The sequence below is a fragment of the Echinops telfairi genome, unplaced genomic scaffold, assembly GCF_000313985.2.
Source record: "Echinops telfairi isolate 266 unplaced genomic scaffold, ASM31398v2 ScPeMD7_18;HRSCAF=68, whole genome shotgun sequence".
Classification (NCBI taxonomy): Eukaryota; Metazoa; Chordata; class Mammalia; order Afrosoricida; family Tenrecidae; genus Echinops; species Echinops telfairi.
The window spans coordinates 86,774,676-86,788,511 of record NW_022103915.1 but is presented as its reverse complement, the minus strand read 5'-3'; positions in this window follow the sequence as shown (position 1 = coordinate 86,788,511).

Here is a 13,836-nt window from a genome sequence, read left to right as displayed (position 1 = left end):
AGGTCTGTGCCCACAAGTTTAGTTTTGGTTCTGTTGTTTCTCTAAGGAAATTCTCGTGTCCGGGTGCCGCCTGCAGACCCCACCCCAGTAGCCCGTGGCCCGCCTGTAGTGGGGGGCCCGGGTGTCACAGGGGCGCAGCCAACGCGAGTTTATTAGCGCGGCCTGGAGACAAACCGGCCCGTGGGCGCAAACGTCGGTCAGTTTGTTAAAGGGGGTGGGGGGTTAGCTCCTCCTATAGGGGCCTCGTCCCACAATGGCGTTCTCTTCCATAACATACAGGGGAGGGCCACCACCGGTGCCCCAACTCTCTCACACACACACACACGCACACGCACGCACACCAATATCACAGTGTCTCCGATGAACCCACCAATCAATCCGGTCTCCCCTGCCTTCAGCGGGCCCTCTTGGCAGCCCCGGAAGAGGGGCGTCACGCACGCGTCGCGGAGAAGGCGAGACGGCCCGGAGCCAGCGCGCCGCCCGCCCGTGTGCCCGCCCGCGCCTGCCCTCTGCTGGAGGGAGGGCACCGCAGCGCACCGCCCGGGCGCCGGGCCCCGCCTTGGGCAGCCGAGCTGCGACAGGTAGCAGGTTCTGGGGACGCAGAGCAGGCAGGACTAACGCCATCCCAGAAACCAAGAAGTGCTGGGCCACGGGTACCCTGCCCGTGGGAGTCGGGTGTCCACACGCCTTGGTGGGCCCCCAGCCTCCCACCAGGACACCTGGGTGCTATGGTGAACACTGGGGCACAGAAGTAGCGGGAGCCCAGAGCCCCGGCATTTAGGGATGTGCTGTGATGGCCCCCGGGTTTATGCAGTTGCACAGCAAGTTCTCAGAAGCTCGTTAGAGGGTTCCGATTCTTTTTCGCGTTCATGTTGCCATTGAAGAGGAAGGAATGAAGCAAGCAAAGGCATCTCAACCCCATGCACCCCCTCTCCAGACCCTCGTCCTTCACATTCTCCCCATCTCTCCTCCTGGCTCTCATCCAAGTAGTCGTCCAGGAACCTTCTCCTTCCCACCCTCTTGCTGCCTCACCCACCCAGCTCCCATGTCCTTCCTTTCATCAGACTGTACTTCCCGGATGCTGTGTACACTCTGGGGATCTCTGCGGGTGACCTGCAGACTCAGCTCATGTTTTAATTGCCACATTTCTCACTGCCGTCTAGTCGACGCCATGTCACGGGACCCCCAAGGAACCCTGAAAATAAGCAAGGAAGCGGTGCATCAGTCCATCCCAGGCCATTGGGTTAAAGCCTCACAACAGCGCTGTGCAGCCCGTCATTCTCTTCCAGAGGTGACATATTCTGGATGCCCGCTGTCAGGTGCTAATGTGGTGCATTCATCAATGATTTTTCCATTTTAAAATGGAATGTTGTGTTTGGCTCTTTGTAAAGGGTTTTAACCTTTCCCTGGTGGAAAAGAGGAGGCACATTTCTTGTCTGAGGTCACACAGTTGGGGAGGAGCAGAACTCTCGTCCAAAGTCCTATCTATCTTTTGAAGAAGTCTATGCACTGTGGACAGAAAACCAAGCTGGTCCTCTCAAGAGAAGGATGTAAAGCGGGCAGGAGACCAACCTGGAGCATGGAATGATACTGCTCTGGTTTTTAACGGCTCTCCCTGAAGTTAACAGCCCACTGCTTAACCCACCGTGCCACAAGGGCTCCTAGGAATGATAGTGGCTTGGGAAGAAGAACATACCTTGGCAGTGGAAGAGACCAAAGGTCCTTGGAAAGGCAGCAAAGGGAAAACCCTCTTGCTAGATTTATCAGCACTAATGAAGATGGTTGGGAAACAAGTGAACAAGTTCAAATTGAGACGTTCCATCAAAGAGGGTATAGACACAGACAACTGCCTGTTTATCTCAGAGTTCCTCAAATGTCAGGCATTTCTGCACTATCACCTCCTTCCACCTGTACCATTAAGATTTTTGTCAGTTCACTCTTTTATGCCATTTGACCCCAAACAATAATATATGTAAAACTATGGGTTTATATGCTCATTATGCATTCATATTACAATAAACACACAGCAATTAGCCTTTTAACATATTTATCTACATATCTCCTAATGCTAGCCATCTTATTTCCCTCCTGTTATAGATACATATACATTTCACACATTATGTAGAGCCGTGATTTGAGCTCTCCTACCTTGAAAAATGTTTTCACTGCAGAATAAAGAAACAATGACAGAAGACAAAGGTCAAGGTAAAGGATTTGGTCACATGTATCCAAACTTTCCAAAAGAAAGCACAGGTAGGCTGTGTATTCTCTGCATTACCTTGCTTATACATTTTCTCAGGTTTTCTATAGTGTTAATCAAAAAAGGATTCCTGTAGCCAACTGTTTTTCTCTTCTGTGTGTGGTAAGTACATATTCTGGTGTTCACTTGAGACTGTGAAAAGTGAAGGAGAGGAGTTTAACTTGTCAATCAGGTCGCAGCTTGATGACCTCATTTGGAGGCACTATAGAGATAAATAGCTCACTGGAGACCATATCCACCCTCTCTGCTTTGACTTCCCGCTGACAAGACTCCTGGAGCTCTGCTGATGGAGCTAGCACTGGAGCACTGGAGCTGCAGGAACCACGTGGAAACCCCTGTCGGCACTGAGATGCTTCCACTGCCACTGGATCCACAAGACTTTCCACCCACTGGCCTGTGATCTTCCTGCATACAGCATCATTACATGTGTTGGATGAGTCTGAAGAGGAATTTATCGACTGGTATCGGACATATGGGCTAATATTGGACTTATGGACTTGATCTGGACTGGGATAGGATGTTTTCTCACTATGCAGTTGTTCTTTTATATTAAGCTCTTTCTTATACACATATGAGTGTCTATGAATTTGTTTCTCTAGTCAACCTGAATTAACACACTTGGATTATACCCTTAAATGCCAGTTTAATTTGGAATTAGATGCTTAGGTTTAAAGGTCTAATTCTAGTTTCCCACCTAGAAACTAGACCAGCGACTTTAAGATCTCAGACACCATGCCCAGACATGGTCATTTCAGCCAACATTGAGCACCTACAACAGGCCAAGAGAAGAACAAGTCCCAGGAATACAAAGATAAAGTCAAAGCAGCTCCAGCTTGTGCAGAATCCTGGACAGATCATGTTTGAAGGTTCCATCCCCCACGGCATCATCTCTTCTCGTCCTCTCCTTCCTGGGACACAGACACTGTGCCAAGTCCCTCTATGGCTTATGGATGGTAAGCCATGATGAAAGCTCACGCGATCTGATTATTTCCTCAGACAAATTTTTCAACAGCACTCATTTTATAAAACACTAGGTATGCCCAGAATTTGGACTGTGGTATTGATGGTAAAGAATGTTAAAAGTACCACAGACTGCAAAGGATCATACAGCTATGTCCTGGAAGAAATACAACTGGAATGCTCTTTAGAGACAAGGACGATGAGACTTCATGACATGACCTTTGGACATTGTTCGTTTTTTACAAACCATCTTGTTAAGAGCTAGTCCAGACACCTGATCATTCCATAGTTCCGTCACATCAAGCAAGATTGTACAATTAATACCACGATCAGTTTCAACACATTCTCTTCCTCTGGAGCACCTGACTATCAGCTCCCCTCCCCTTCGGACCTCCTCCGACATACCCACACGGAGCCCTGATTCTGGCTGCTCTCTCTATACGTTCATCGATCCTGGGGTTCATGTACCAAACACAGAAAACACATAACAAGGATTCAAGAAAGTTACCCACAATGACAAAATACATCATTGATAAACCCCAAAGTGGAAAAAAAACAAAAACCCGCAGAAAATATTGAAAACCAGATGTGTTCTTCTGAGTGGTGTAGAGAAATAAATCCAGGGAGACTCATATGTGTATAAGAGAGAGTTTTATATAATGGGTAATTGTACATTAAGAAAGCATCCCAACCCAGTCCAGATCAAGTCCATAAATCCGATAATAGCCCATATGTCCAATACCAGTCTATAAAGTCCTCTTCAGACTCACAAAGCACATGCAATGACGCTGAGTGCAGGAAGATCACAGGCCAATGGGTAGAAAGTCTTTGGATCCAGTGGCCTAGTAAGCATCTCAGCGCTGGCAGGGTTCTCCATGTAACTTTGCCAGTTCCCAGGGCACCCGTGGGAACTATCAGTGTAGTGTCATGTGTCTTGTCAGTAGAGCATCTTGGACTGAGCCGAGGGAGAGTTTCTTGTTAGCTAGGATGTCTCACAGGGACTGAGCAGAGAGGAAAATGTAAATCAGCTCGACAGTACCTAACAACAGGAACAACGTTTAGTAAAGACATACAACTGACAAGCAGGACGGTTCAGTGGCCCTTCCAAAGTCAGACACTTAACAAGTGAAAGCAGCATGTGAGCTCTCTAAGTTTCGTGCCCTCCCCTCCCCCTGAGCACTATAACTTGCTACAGGTTACAGAACAAGGACACATCACTAGCCTCTCTTTTTACTCCCACCCACTCCATCTAATTTGTAGCTACCTCACTTGTTCCTTACTCACTCCACCATTCCCACTCCCCAAGATCACAAAAGAATCGCCACTGCTACCTTCACTCCTCCAGTAGCAATCCTTACATGCACATATTTTACCCCGTGATACCCTCCTTTACTCAGTCATGGGCGAGGGTGCCCCGGACTTACCATTGTGGATTCTGTGGCTGGAGAGAAGTGTGAGCATTGTTCCTCTCATCCCTTCTGTGGTAATATAGTGCCAAGTTGTAAGGAAAGGAGCCCTGGTGGTATCGTGGCTAAGCATTGGGCTGCTAACCGTAAGGTCAGCAGTTCGGATCTGCAAGCTGCTTCAGGACAGAAAGACAAGGCTTTCTACTCCTGTGAACAATTACAGTCTCAGGAACTCACAGGGGCAATTCTACCCCTTCCCTATAGAGCAGAGGAGTCGCTGTCACCTCCATGACAGTGAGTTGCATTTGAAGGAGGGCCTGGGCAGTGTGGGACTTGAGTACTGACCTTTGGAGTTTCTCTTTGGGAAACTAAGTGCACGTATAAGATTCCTCTGAGTCAGAATCAACGCAAAAGCTATAGGTTGGGAGGGGGGCTTTGTTTTGTTTTGGATTTTGCACTTGCTGGACCTAAGTATGGCTCTCAGGAGACCAGTTGTGGCTGGAAGTTTCAGGTTCAACTATTATCTCAAGGTGATAGTTTAGGTAGGTCATTTTCTCATGAGAATTAAAAGTCCGATTCCTCAGAATAAAGTGAAAACCAGAGTCAATGGAAAGAAACCGTGTGAAAAATATTCCCTAAAGGTGACCTCTGGAGAATGACTGATTGATGTTCTGAAATCCCTCCCTAGACTATAACTAGACTGCCTTCTAGTTATAATGAACCAGAGACAGCCATGTTCGGGCCTTGATTTGACTCTGCCTGTGCATCCTTCTCCCACTTGATCTTCGGGAGATGAGTTATCCCTCCAGGTTCAGTCCGGTGTCACACTAAACCAAACCCAAACGCAGTGCCACAAAGGCCTCTCCAACTTGCAACAACAGTGTTAGGACATTTAGACTAGAGAAACACATCCAAAGACACTCGTGTGTGTCTAAGAGAGAGCTTTATATCAAAGAGCAATTGTATATGAAGAAAACATCCCAGCCCAGTCCAGATCAAGTCCATAATTCTGATATTAGCCCACATGTCTCATACTAGTCCATAAATTCCTCTTTAGACTCATGCAGCAGATGCAATGATGCCCAATACAGGAAGATCACAAGCCAGTGGATGGAAAGTCTTATGGATCCAGTGGTGGTAGAAGTATCTCAATGATGGCATATATCTCCACATGGCTCCTCCATCTCGCCAAGTGTCTCCTCCACAGGAAGGCGAGGTAAAGAGAGAATGTGGTCCATCACCCAGGAGAAAGGGAGGAGGTTCCCAGAATCCTCGTGATAAGCCACGACAAGGAGCCATCCTCAGGCTGTGACCTGATTGACAGGCTAAACTCCACCCCTTGTGTAACTACCATAGCAACCTTATAGGACAAAGTAGAGTGCCCCATAGAGTTTCCAAGACTAAATTTTTACAGAAGCTCACTGCCACATCTTTTTCCCATGAAGCAGCTAATGGTTCAAATGACCAACATTTCAGTGTGTTAACAGCTAACACTGTACCAGTAAGGCTCCTTCATACCCTACTGGAAATGCCTGTTCTCTGCCATGCACAATCCAGACCTGCAATTATGCCTCATCTTCTATTTGATTGTAAGTATGCTTCCCCTCCATATGTAGATCATCATTCAATAAAGGGCAGAATTTCCAACCAAGATATCTGTTGCCTCTTCCTGGAGCGCTAGCTGTCCTTCAGAAAGCAGTGCCCTATCAATGTTCAGAGAATAACAAAATTGAAATCAATGGAGCAAAAGGCTTCGATATATTGCAAACTGTCCTCCAAAATGTTGGCACACACTTGCAAAGCCATCTGCTTTGCATAAAGTGTACGTTTCACTGAAACCATGCTATTTAATTAGAGAAATAATATCCTAGTATTTTAGCACATGTTTCTTTACTAGTGAGGTTGAGTAGTTGTCCAAATGTTCAGTTCACTAATTATGATAGTCTATCGTTAATTGTCTTAGTACATCTCAGTAACTATTTTCTGACTACTTGCAAAGGTTGCTGTCAAATTTCTTTCCCAGGCTCAGAAAGGAGCCAAAGGCCCAGCCTGTAAAGGAATAACTCTAAACTACGCAGCTCCACATTCGTTTGCCCCAGGAGGGCTGTTTACATCTATTTTCCATAGGTTTATGGCAGTTAAGATTTTCTACTGTACATTCAATTTTCTGGATAGAAGTTACAAATCAAAATTTCATAGACTACAACTTTTACTGGACCCTATTGCAGGAATGTGTTCCTTGCCCTTGCCCGGTTAAGAAAATGAGGCAGGGAGCCAAGCTTACTGAATTAGACAGAGAAGTAGCTCGCAAGGAGAGACATGGAAGGGGCCCTACGGTAATACAGACGTTGGTCTCCACAAACAAGGGAAAAGGAGAGGTTTTTAAGGGAGTTTAGGCAAGAAGGACATTATGTTTATTCATGACAAGCGATGGAGAACCCTGAGAATTGGGTCCACACGGGTGGGGTTATGGTGATTGGGTGCATGTGCAATAGATACTCAAAAATAGAGGCCAAGGTAAAGCCTTCTGGGTAGGGTGTCACCACTTATGGGCTGGTGCACATGCACCAGGCAGCAAGTTTCTCAGGGAGAGTCCTCTGCTTGGGTGATTTTTGCTCTTCAATTCAACTCAAGGTCAGAGGTGCCTAATCTGCCCCTGCAGATTAGATTAGTCTAAGCTGGCCAACTGGGTGAATGCTAGACAGCAAGGGCTTGGGCTTACAGGAGTGACAAACATTATTCTTGCAGTGGGAAGGAATTTGAAAATGATGCAAGTTATGGTAACATGCGACAAGTTAAAATGTTAACTGGATGTGGGGTGTGATTGAGCCCACACATGTTGGCTTGGGGAAATTCCCAAAGTCACCTGAACTTGAAATATGGGAGTGGAAGAGTCCAGCCTCTTTCTTCATCTGTCCCAGTTTCCCCTGAGAGAGTCTCTATCTTCCTCAAGCTAGAATAGGGATCTATTCCCTACCTAGCAGAGTAGCAACCTCTCATTGCCTGTCCTTAAAAATCCACGAGGCTGTCATTCCACCACCCAATGGAATGAGTGGAGAACTCGGGAGAGGCATTAATTTCAAGTGAACCTGTTGTAAATGAGATCTTACACTACTAGATTTAATCGCTACTAGATTAACAATGCAAAGTCTAAAGATTAGGAATAAGAGTACAGAGGCTAAGGGTCCCAGAAGAGGAAGGAGCCTGCTAACCCTCCTGGACAGGGACTACAGCCCTTGTCCTTCTTATTTGAGTTTGGTGGCCCGGACAAGGATGTCTTTTGCATCCTCCTATACTACATTGGTTTGGTTGACATGAAAACAAGACTCCTTTTGTAAATAAAGGCACGTTCCCCCCTTGGCTGGTGGTGAACAGGTCTAAGGCTCTACGATTCTGGGGATTATAGCAGCAATTTCTTCCTGGACTCAAGTGAGAGCTGGGACTATTCGCTGAATTCCTTTTAGAGCTGCATGTTCCGATGGGTATTGGCACCTCAAGGGCAGAAGACTCTTGGTTGTATGGTGATCCTGACAGGTTCTACTTCCCTAGCTCTTCTTGGCACCATAACATCCCGCATTTCTGGAGAGACGGGATAACAAGGTGTCAGGGACACCTCCTTCTGAATCTAATTTCTTCTCTGGTTGCCATGTCACACATCAATAGTCCTGTTTGGGCTGCAAGACACCTTGAGGTCCCTCACTGAGACAGACAAAGACTGGAACTACGCTTGGTAGGTAAATCTCTTCCTCATAAAGGGTGGGGCGTTCAGGCATCTAAGCAAAGTAGTGTGTTCTTGAACTCAAGTGGTAGTGTAGGCGTTTTTGTTTTTCATTTGCCCTCAACTCACATATCCTTGCACCCCTGGAGGGGAAGAGATCCCATCAGAAAGGGTAGGACAGGGAAGACTGGCCTTGTGTTAATGAAAACTTGACTACCTTACCTTCCACATCGGCAGCAACCCTTCTAAAGCTTCTGCCACAGCTAGCGCAGGAGTTCATGGGACAGCAGGTGCTAGTCAGCAGTGGTCTTGGGCGATAAATACATGCCACTTTGGGATGATCCGGACACCCTCGGTGCCAAGGACCTAGCTTTTTGCAGGCTCCACACTGCTTCGATGTGGGGAGCTCTCGTCTTTTCTTAAAGGACCAGAGCTGTCACGTGGTCCCTGCATCACAACAGCCAACAATTGGGCTTGATGTTTCTATTTTTTGAAAGGAATTCTCCTCCTCTTTCTCAGCTCGATCTCAGCTATGGAGAACTTCAATGCCACCTCTAGCAGGCATTTAAGTGGGGCTTGTGGACCCAACTCTAATGTCCTTCCTTATATCAGGGGCAGATTGTCTAATGAAAGGAATTCCGAATAAGGCCTTTTTAGTTTCAGCCTCAAAATCGACATCGGTGCATTGTCTCCAAGCGTCCGTCAGGCAGCCAAGAAAACCAGCTGGGTTCACTGCACTCACTCCTTTGAAATTTAAAAGTTTAGTAGTGCATCTGGGAGTGCCCTCAAGTATGTAAGTCACCATGTATTCCCCCTCGCCGCCCCACCCACTCCCAATGTAATCCCACCAAGGGTCTTGTTCAAGTACAGCCTACCAGGTGCACACTCCAGTGAGATCAGGTGGATCCTACTTACTTCTTTCGCTTTGATTCTATCCTTCACCTCTGTTGAGCAGCCGTGGATAAGAATCATTTCCACATCATTCCAGGTGAGGTTGAAATTTAAACTCCATTTTAAAAACTCATCCTTAAAATTTTCTAGGTCTTCTGATAAGCTTCCCAGCCTCTCTTTTCATTGGCTGAGGTCAGAGATGGAAAAGGGAAGGTACACTTTAACAATGTTTCCTTCTCCGGGAGTCCACGTTTTCCTTCTCCGTTCCTCAAGGTCATAAACCAGGTGCTAGGATTTAGAGTAAAACCAAGTCTAGTTTGTTCCCAGAAAGCAATCTCTTGGATAAAGACCTTGCACTGCGAGAGGTGGTGGCAATGGCGTGAAAATGAACCAGACGATTGTAATATGGTGGAGTGTAATCGAGCCCATCCAGTGTCTGCTTGGGGAAAATCCTCAAAGTCTTCTGAGCTTGAAATATGGGGGTAGAAGAATCCAGCCTCTTTCCTAGTCTCAATCTATAAACTTTCTGGGAAAAGGTAGGTCTGTGGAAAAAGTATCCCTCTCTGTCAGAGGAAACCAGCCTCTAACAACCGAAGGGCCAGCAGGCGCAAATATACGGCGATAATATAAAGAGATGATCGTAAAGTCATAGAGGATAAGGAAGATAGGAGAGAGAGAGTAAAATAAAGGAGTCAGACACATGTGATGGTAGCATGCTCACCCCAGCTCCTCTTGATGGTCCATATGGAACTGGGAGAAACCAGAGTGAACCTCTACTATATTGGGGCATTTATAGGTAGCCTTAAGATAGGCATATTCAGTAGTTACATGGGTCACAAGGTGGATGGTACCTACATTAAGGTCCCTGAGCTCACAGGTGAGGAAACCTAATACCTGCATTGGGGGAAGGTACAAGGGGGGTTGAGTATAAAGGTGGGACGGGAGAACAAAAGGATGTGTGTTTCTATTGGGAGACAGAATCAACCATGTGCTCAATTTAAGGGGAGAATCTGTGGGAACGATATTTAAAGCAGGATAATGTACTTGGACTTTATATCTAACCAAAGTGGAGGCTTTCCTACCGTGGAATACCAGCTTTCCAGATTCTCTGTGTAATACATTAGGGAATACAGTCCTCGTCGTATTTCCACCAGTGTTAGTTTCTCACACCTCCTCCCTTGTATTCCTTGAGCCTTGCCAGGTTGATCTGCGGTACTCTCCCACCCTTTCCCTCTCTGTCCAAAGGAAGACAGCTACTGACTCGTTGACAGGACACCTTCATGTTTGTGCACATTCCGAAGAAGGTGACCCAAAAGCATAAGGAAATTATCCAATAATATCATTAATGTAACATGCAAATACAATTTAGCATAAGATCATTTTAAAATCACTGCAGCAGTTCAGTCCATCAACAAGGAACTGCTAGAAATTCAAGGCAGATTCAGAAGAGGATTTGGCACATGAAATGCCACTGAGATCAGATGGACCTTCGCTGCAAGCAGAGAATACCACAAAGATATTTACTTGTGTTTTATTGACTACCCTATGGTACTCAACTGTGTGGATCATAACAAACTATGGATAACATTGAGAAGAGCAGGAATTCCAAAACATTTCAATGTGCTCATGAGGAACCTGCACATAGACCAAGAGGTAATTGTTTGAACAGAACAAGGGGCTATGGCATGGCTTAAAATTAGGAAAGATGAAAAAAAAATTAGGAAAGATGTGTGTCGGAGTTGTATCCTCTCTCCCTCTGTATTCAATCTGCAGGCTGAGCAAATCATCCTAGAAGCTGGGCAATACAAAGAAGAATGTGGCATCAGGACTGGAGGCAGACTGGTGAACAGCTGTGATATGCGGATGACATCACCTTGCCTGTTGCAAGCTAAGAAAACTTGAAGCACATCCTGATGAAGATCAAAGATGACAGCTTTAAATATGCGTACAATTCAATTTAAAGAAAACAAAATATCACAACTGGACCAACACAAATATCAGGATGAAAAAAAGAAAAGATTGAAGCTGTCAAGAATGTTGACCTCTTTTTTGACCCAGCCTGATCTGGTTCGAGGTGCAAGTATCTCTTGCTTGTTCCATGGCTAAAGCTTCTTCCCTGGCTTTTTAAATATTCATGATGGTCCTTGCTTCCTGACTCATTGTTTGTATTTTCATCTTTATATTATAATTATTCTATCCTTACCACTTTATTTCATTTTTGTTTTATTGTTTTCTGTTGAGTGTTCCAGTTTGTGAAGCACAGAAGGAGTGGATAGAGAGAGATAGTAACTAATGCTAGGGTCTATAGGGACTGTAGCGGGGTGTAGGGATTTCGGGAGCAAGGGCTGCAGAAGTGGGGAGGGATTCCTAGAACTGATTGTGATTACAGAACTCTTTAAAAGTGATTTAACCATGGAGGGAGGAGGAGGTATTCAAACATGGATTGTAGTAATGATTGTACAATTCTTTTCTCTCTCTCTCTTTCTCTCTCTTTTAGGTTTTTATTTTATTTGGGGGAGTTTTGTGAGTGTGTGTGTATTTTGAAAATTTTTTTACTGTACAATTCTTGATATGGTTGAACTATTGAATTCTATATGTAGACTATATGCCAGTAAGGTCCAAGCATTCCCTGACCACCTGCACGTGAGCTCTCACCCATTCTTTATGCTCCTCTCATGGGATCGTGTTGTTCTGATTGCTCTGCCAGATGTGAAGACTGCGTCCATTGGGCTATCTGATTCTTTGTGACTCTTACGCTAAATAAATATTCTGCTGAAATGAGACTTAAAGAAGGGAGAAAGGGGGAACTGAGCACAATGATCTACATATAACTCCCTGCCAGGGGACAGACAACAGAAAAGTGGGTGAAAGGAGACATCGGACAGTATAAGACATGAAAAAATAATAATAATTTATAAATTACCAAGGGTTCATGAGGGAGGAAGAGTGGGGAGGGAGGAGAAAAATGAGGAGCTGATACCAAGGGCTCAAGTAGAAAGAAAATGTTTTGAACATGATAATGGCAACAAATGTACAAATGTGCTTGACACAATGGCTGGATGTATGGATTGTGATAAGAGCTGTACAAGCCCCCAATAAAATGATTAAAAAAATACCACAAAATATGAAAGTATGACATGTGGGTTATATCTCAATAAAACTATTGGAAAAAATCTGATAATTCAAAAAAACTCAATTAGATTAAAAATTACACAAAGCAGTCACTGCCAAAGATAGATAGATAGATAGATAGATAGATAGATAGATAGATAGATAGATAGATAGATAGATAGATCTTGAAATGTCTCTTTTTATAAATTATGACTGTAATGCCATTCCTCTTGATTGTGTCATTGCCGGCATATGGGTTTCCTATGGTATTTCAAATAGCAGCAGAGTCACCCAAAGTGAACAAGGTTGAACAGAGCTTCCAGACCAAGAAGAGACTATGAAGCAGGAATAGGCTTTCTACCTCAGAAAAATTAACTAGCCACTGAAAGCCCAATGGAGAGCGTCGAGATAGTGTCAACTACTGAAAGCTTCATGGCTCGAGGGAGAACATTGTCAGAGACAGCGCCCGAAGGTGAGCCTCTCGGGCCAGAAGGCGCTCTGTGAATGACCGAGGACAGGACGAGGTCCTCCTCCAAGTAGAGTTGATCCTAATGACGGGCCAGGGGTAAAGCCCGTGGGAGTAACGCCTGCAGGGGCTCCATTTGCTAATGGGGCACAACTCAAGGTAGGAAGAAACAGCTGCCACCATCAATTAATCATTGGCGTGTGGAATGCACAAAGTGTGAATCTAGGAAAATTGCAAATTGTTATCAAGGAAATGAATGCATAAAGGTTTGATATTCTAAGTGTTAGTGAGTTGAAGTGAACTGATTTTGGCCATTTCAAATCAGAAAATCATCTCATTTACAATGGCAGGAGTGACACCATCAAGGAAAATGGTCTTGCACTTGTCACCTCACAGGACCTTTCAGGAACTACCGTGAAGTGCAGTGCTGTCTCTTGTAGGATAATGTCTACTGGCATGCAAGGAAACCCAATCAATACAAATATCATTCAAATGTATACACCCACAACCAAAGCTGGTGATGAAGAAATTGAAGAATTCTACCAATCTCTTCAGTCTGAAATTGATCAGATATGCAATCATTATGTATTGATCATGTTTGGCAATTGGGATGGAAAACCTGTAAACAAAGAACGGACACTGGTTGGAAACCATGGACTTAGAGATAGAAACAAAGCTGGAAAAATCACACGGTAGGGTTTTGCAAGACCAACAGCTGCTCCTAGCAAATACCTTTTTCAGCAGCACAAATGGCAACTGTACACGCGGCCATCTTCAGACGGAACACAGAAATCTAATGGACGACACCTGTGGGAACTGACGATGGAGAAGCTCAATATCAGCAGCTAAAATGAGGCCATGGGGCTGACTGTGGACAGACTACCAATTGCGCATGTGTAAGTTCAGATTGAAGTTGAAGAAAATTAAAACAAGTCCACCAGAGCCAAAATATGACCTTAAATATACTCCACTCAAACTTCAAGAGTAGATTTGCTGCATTGAACACTAATGACAGAAGCCCTGA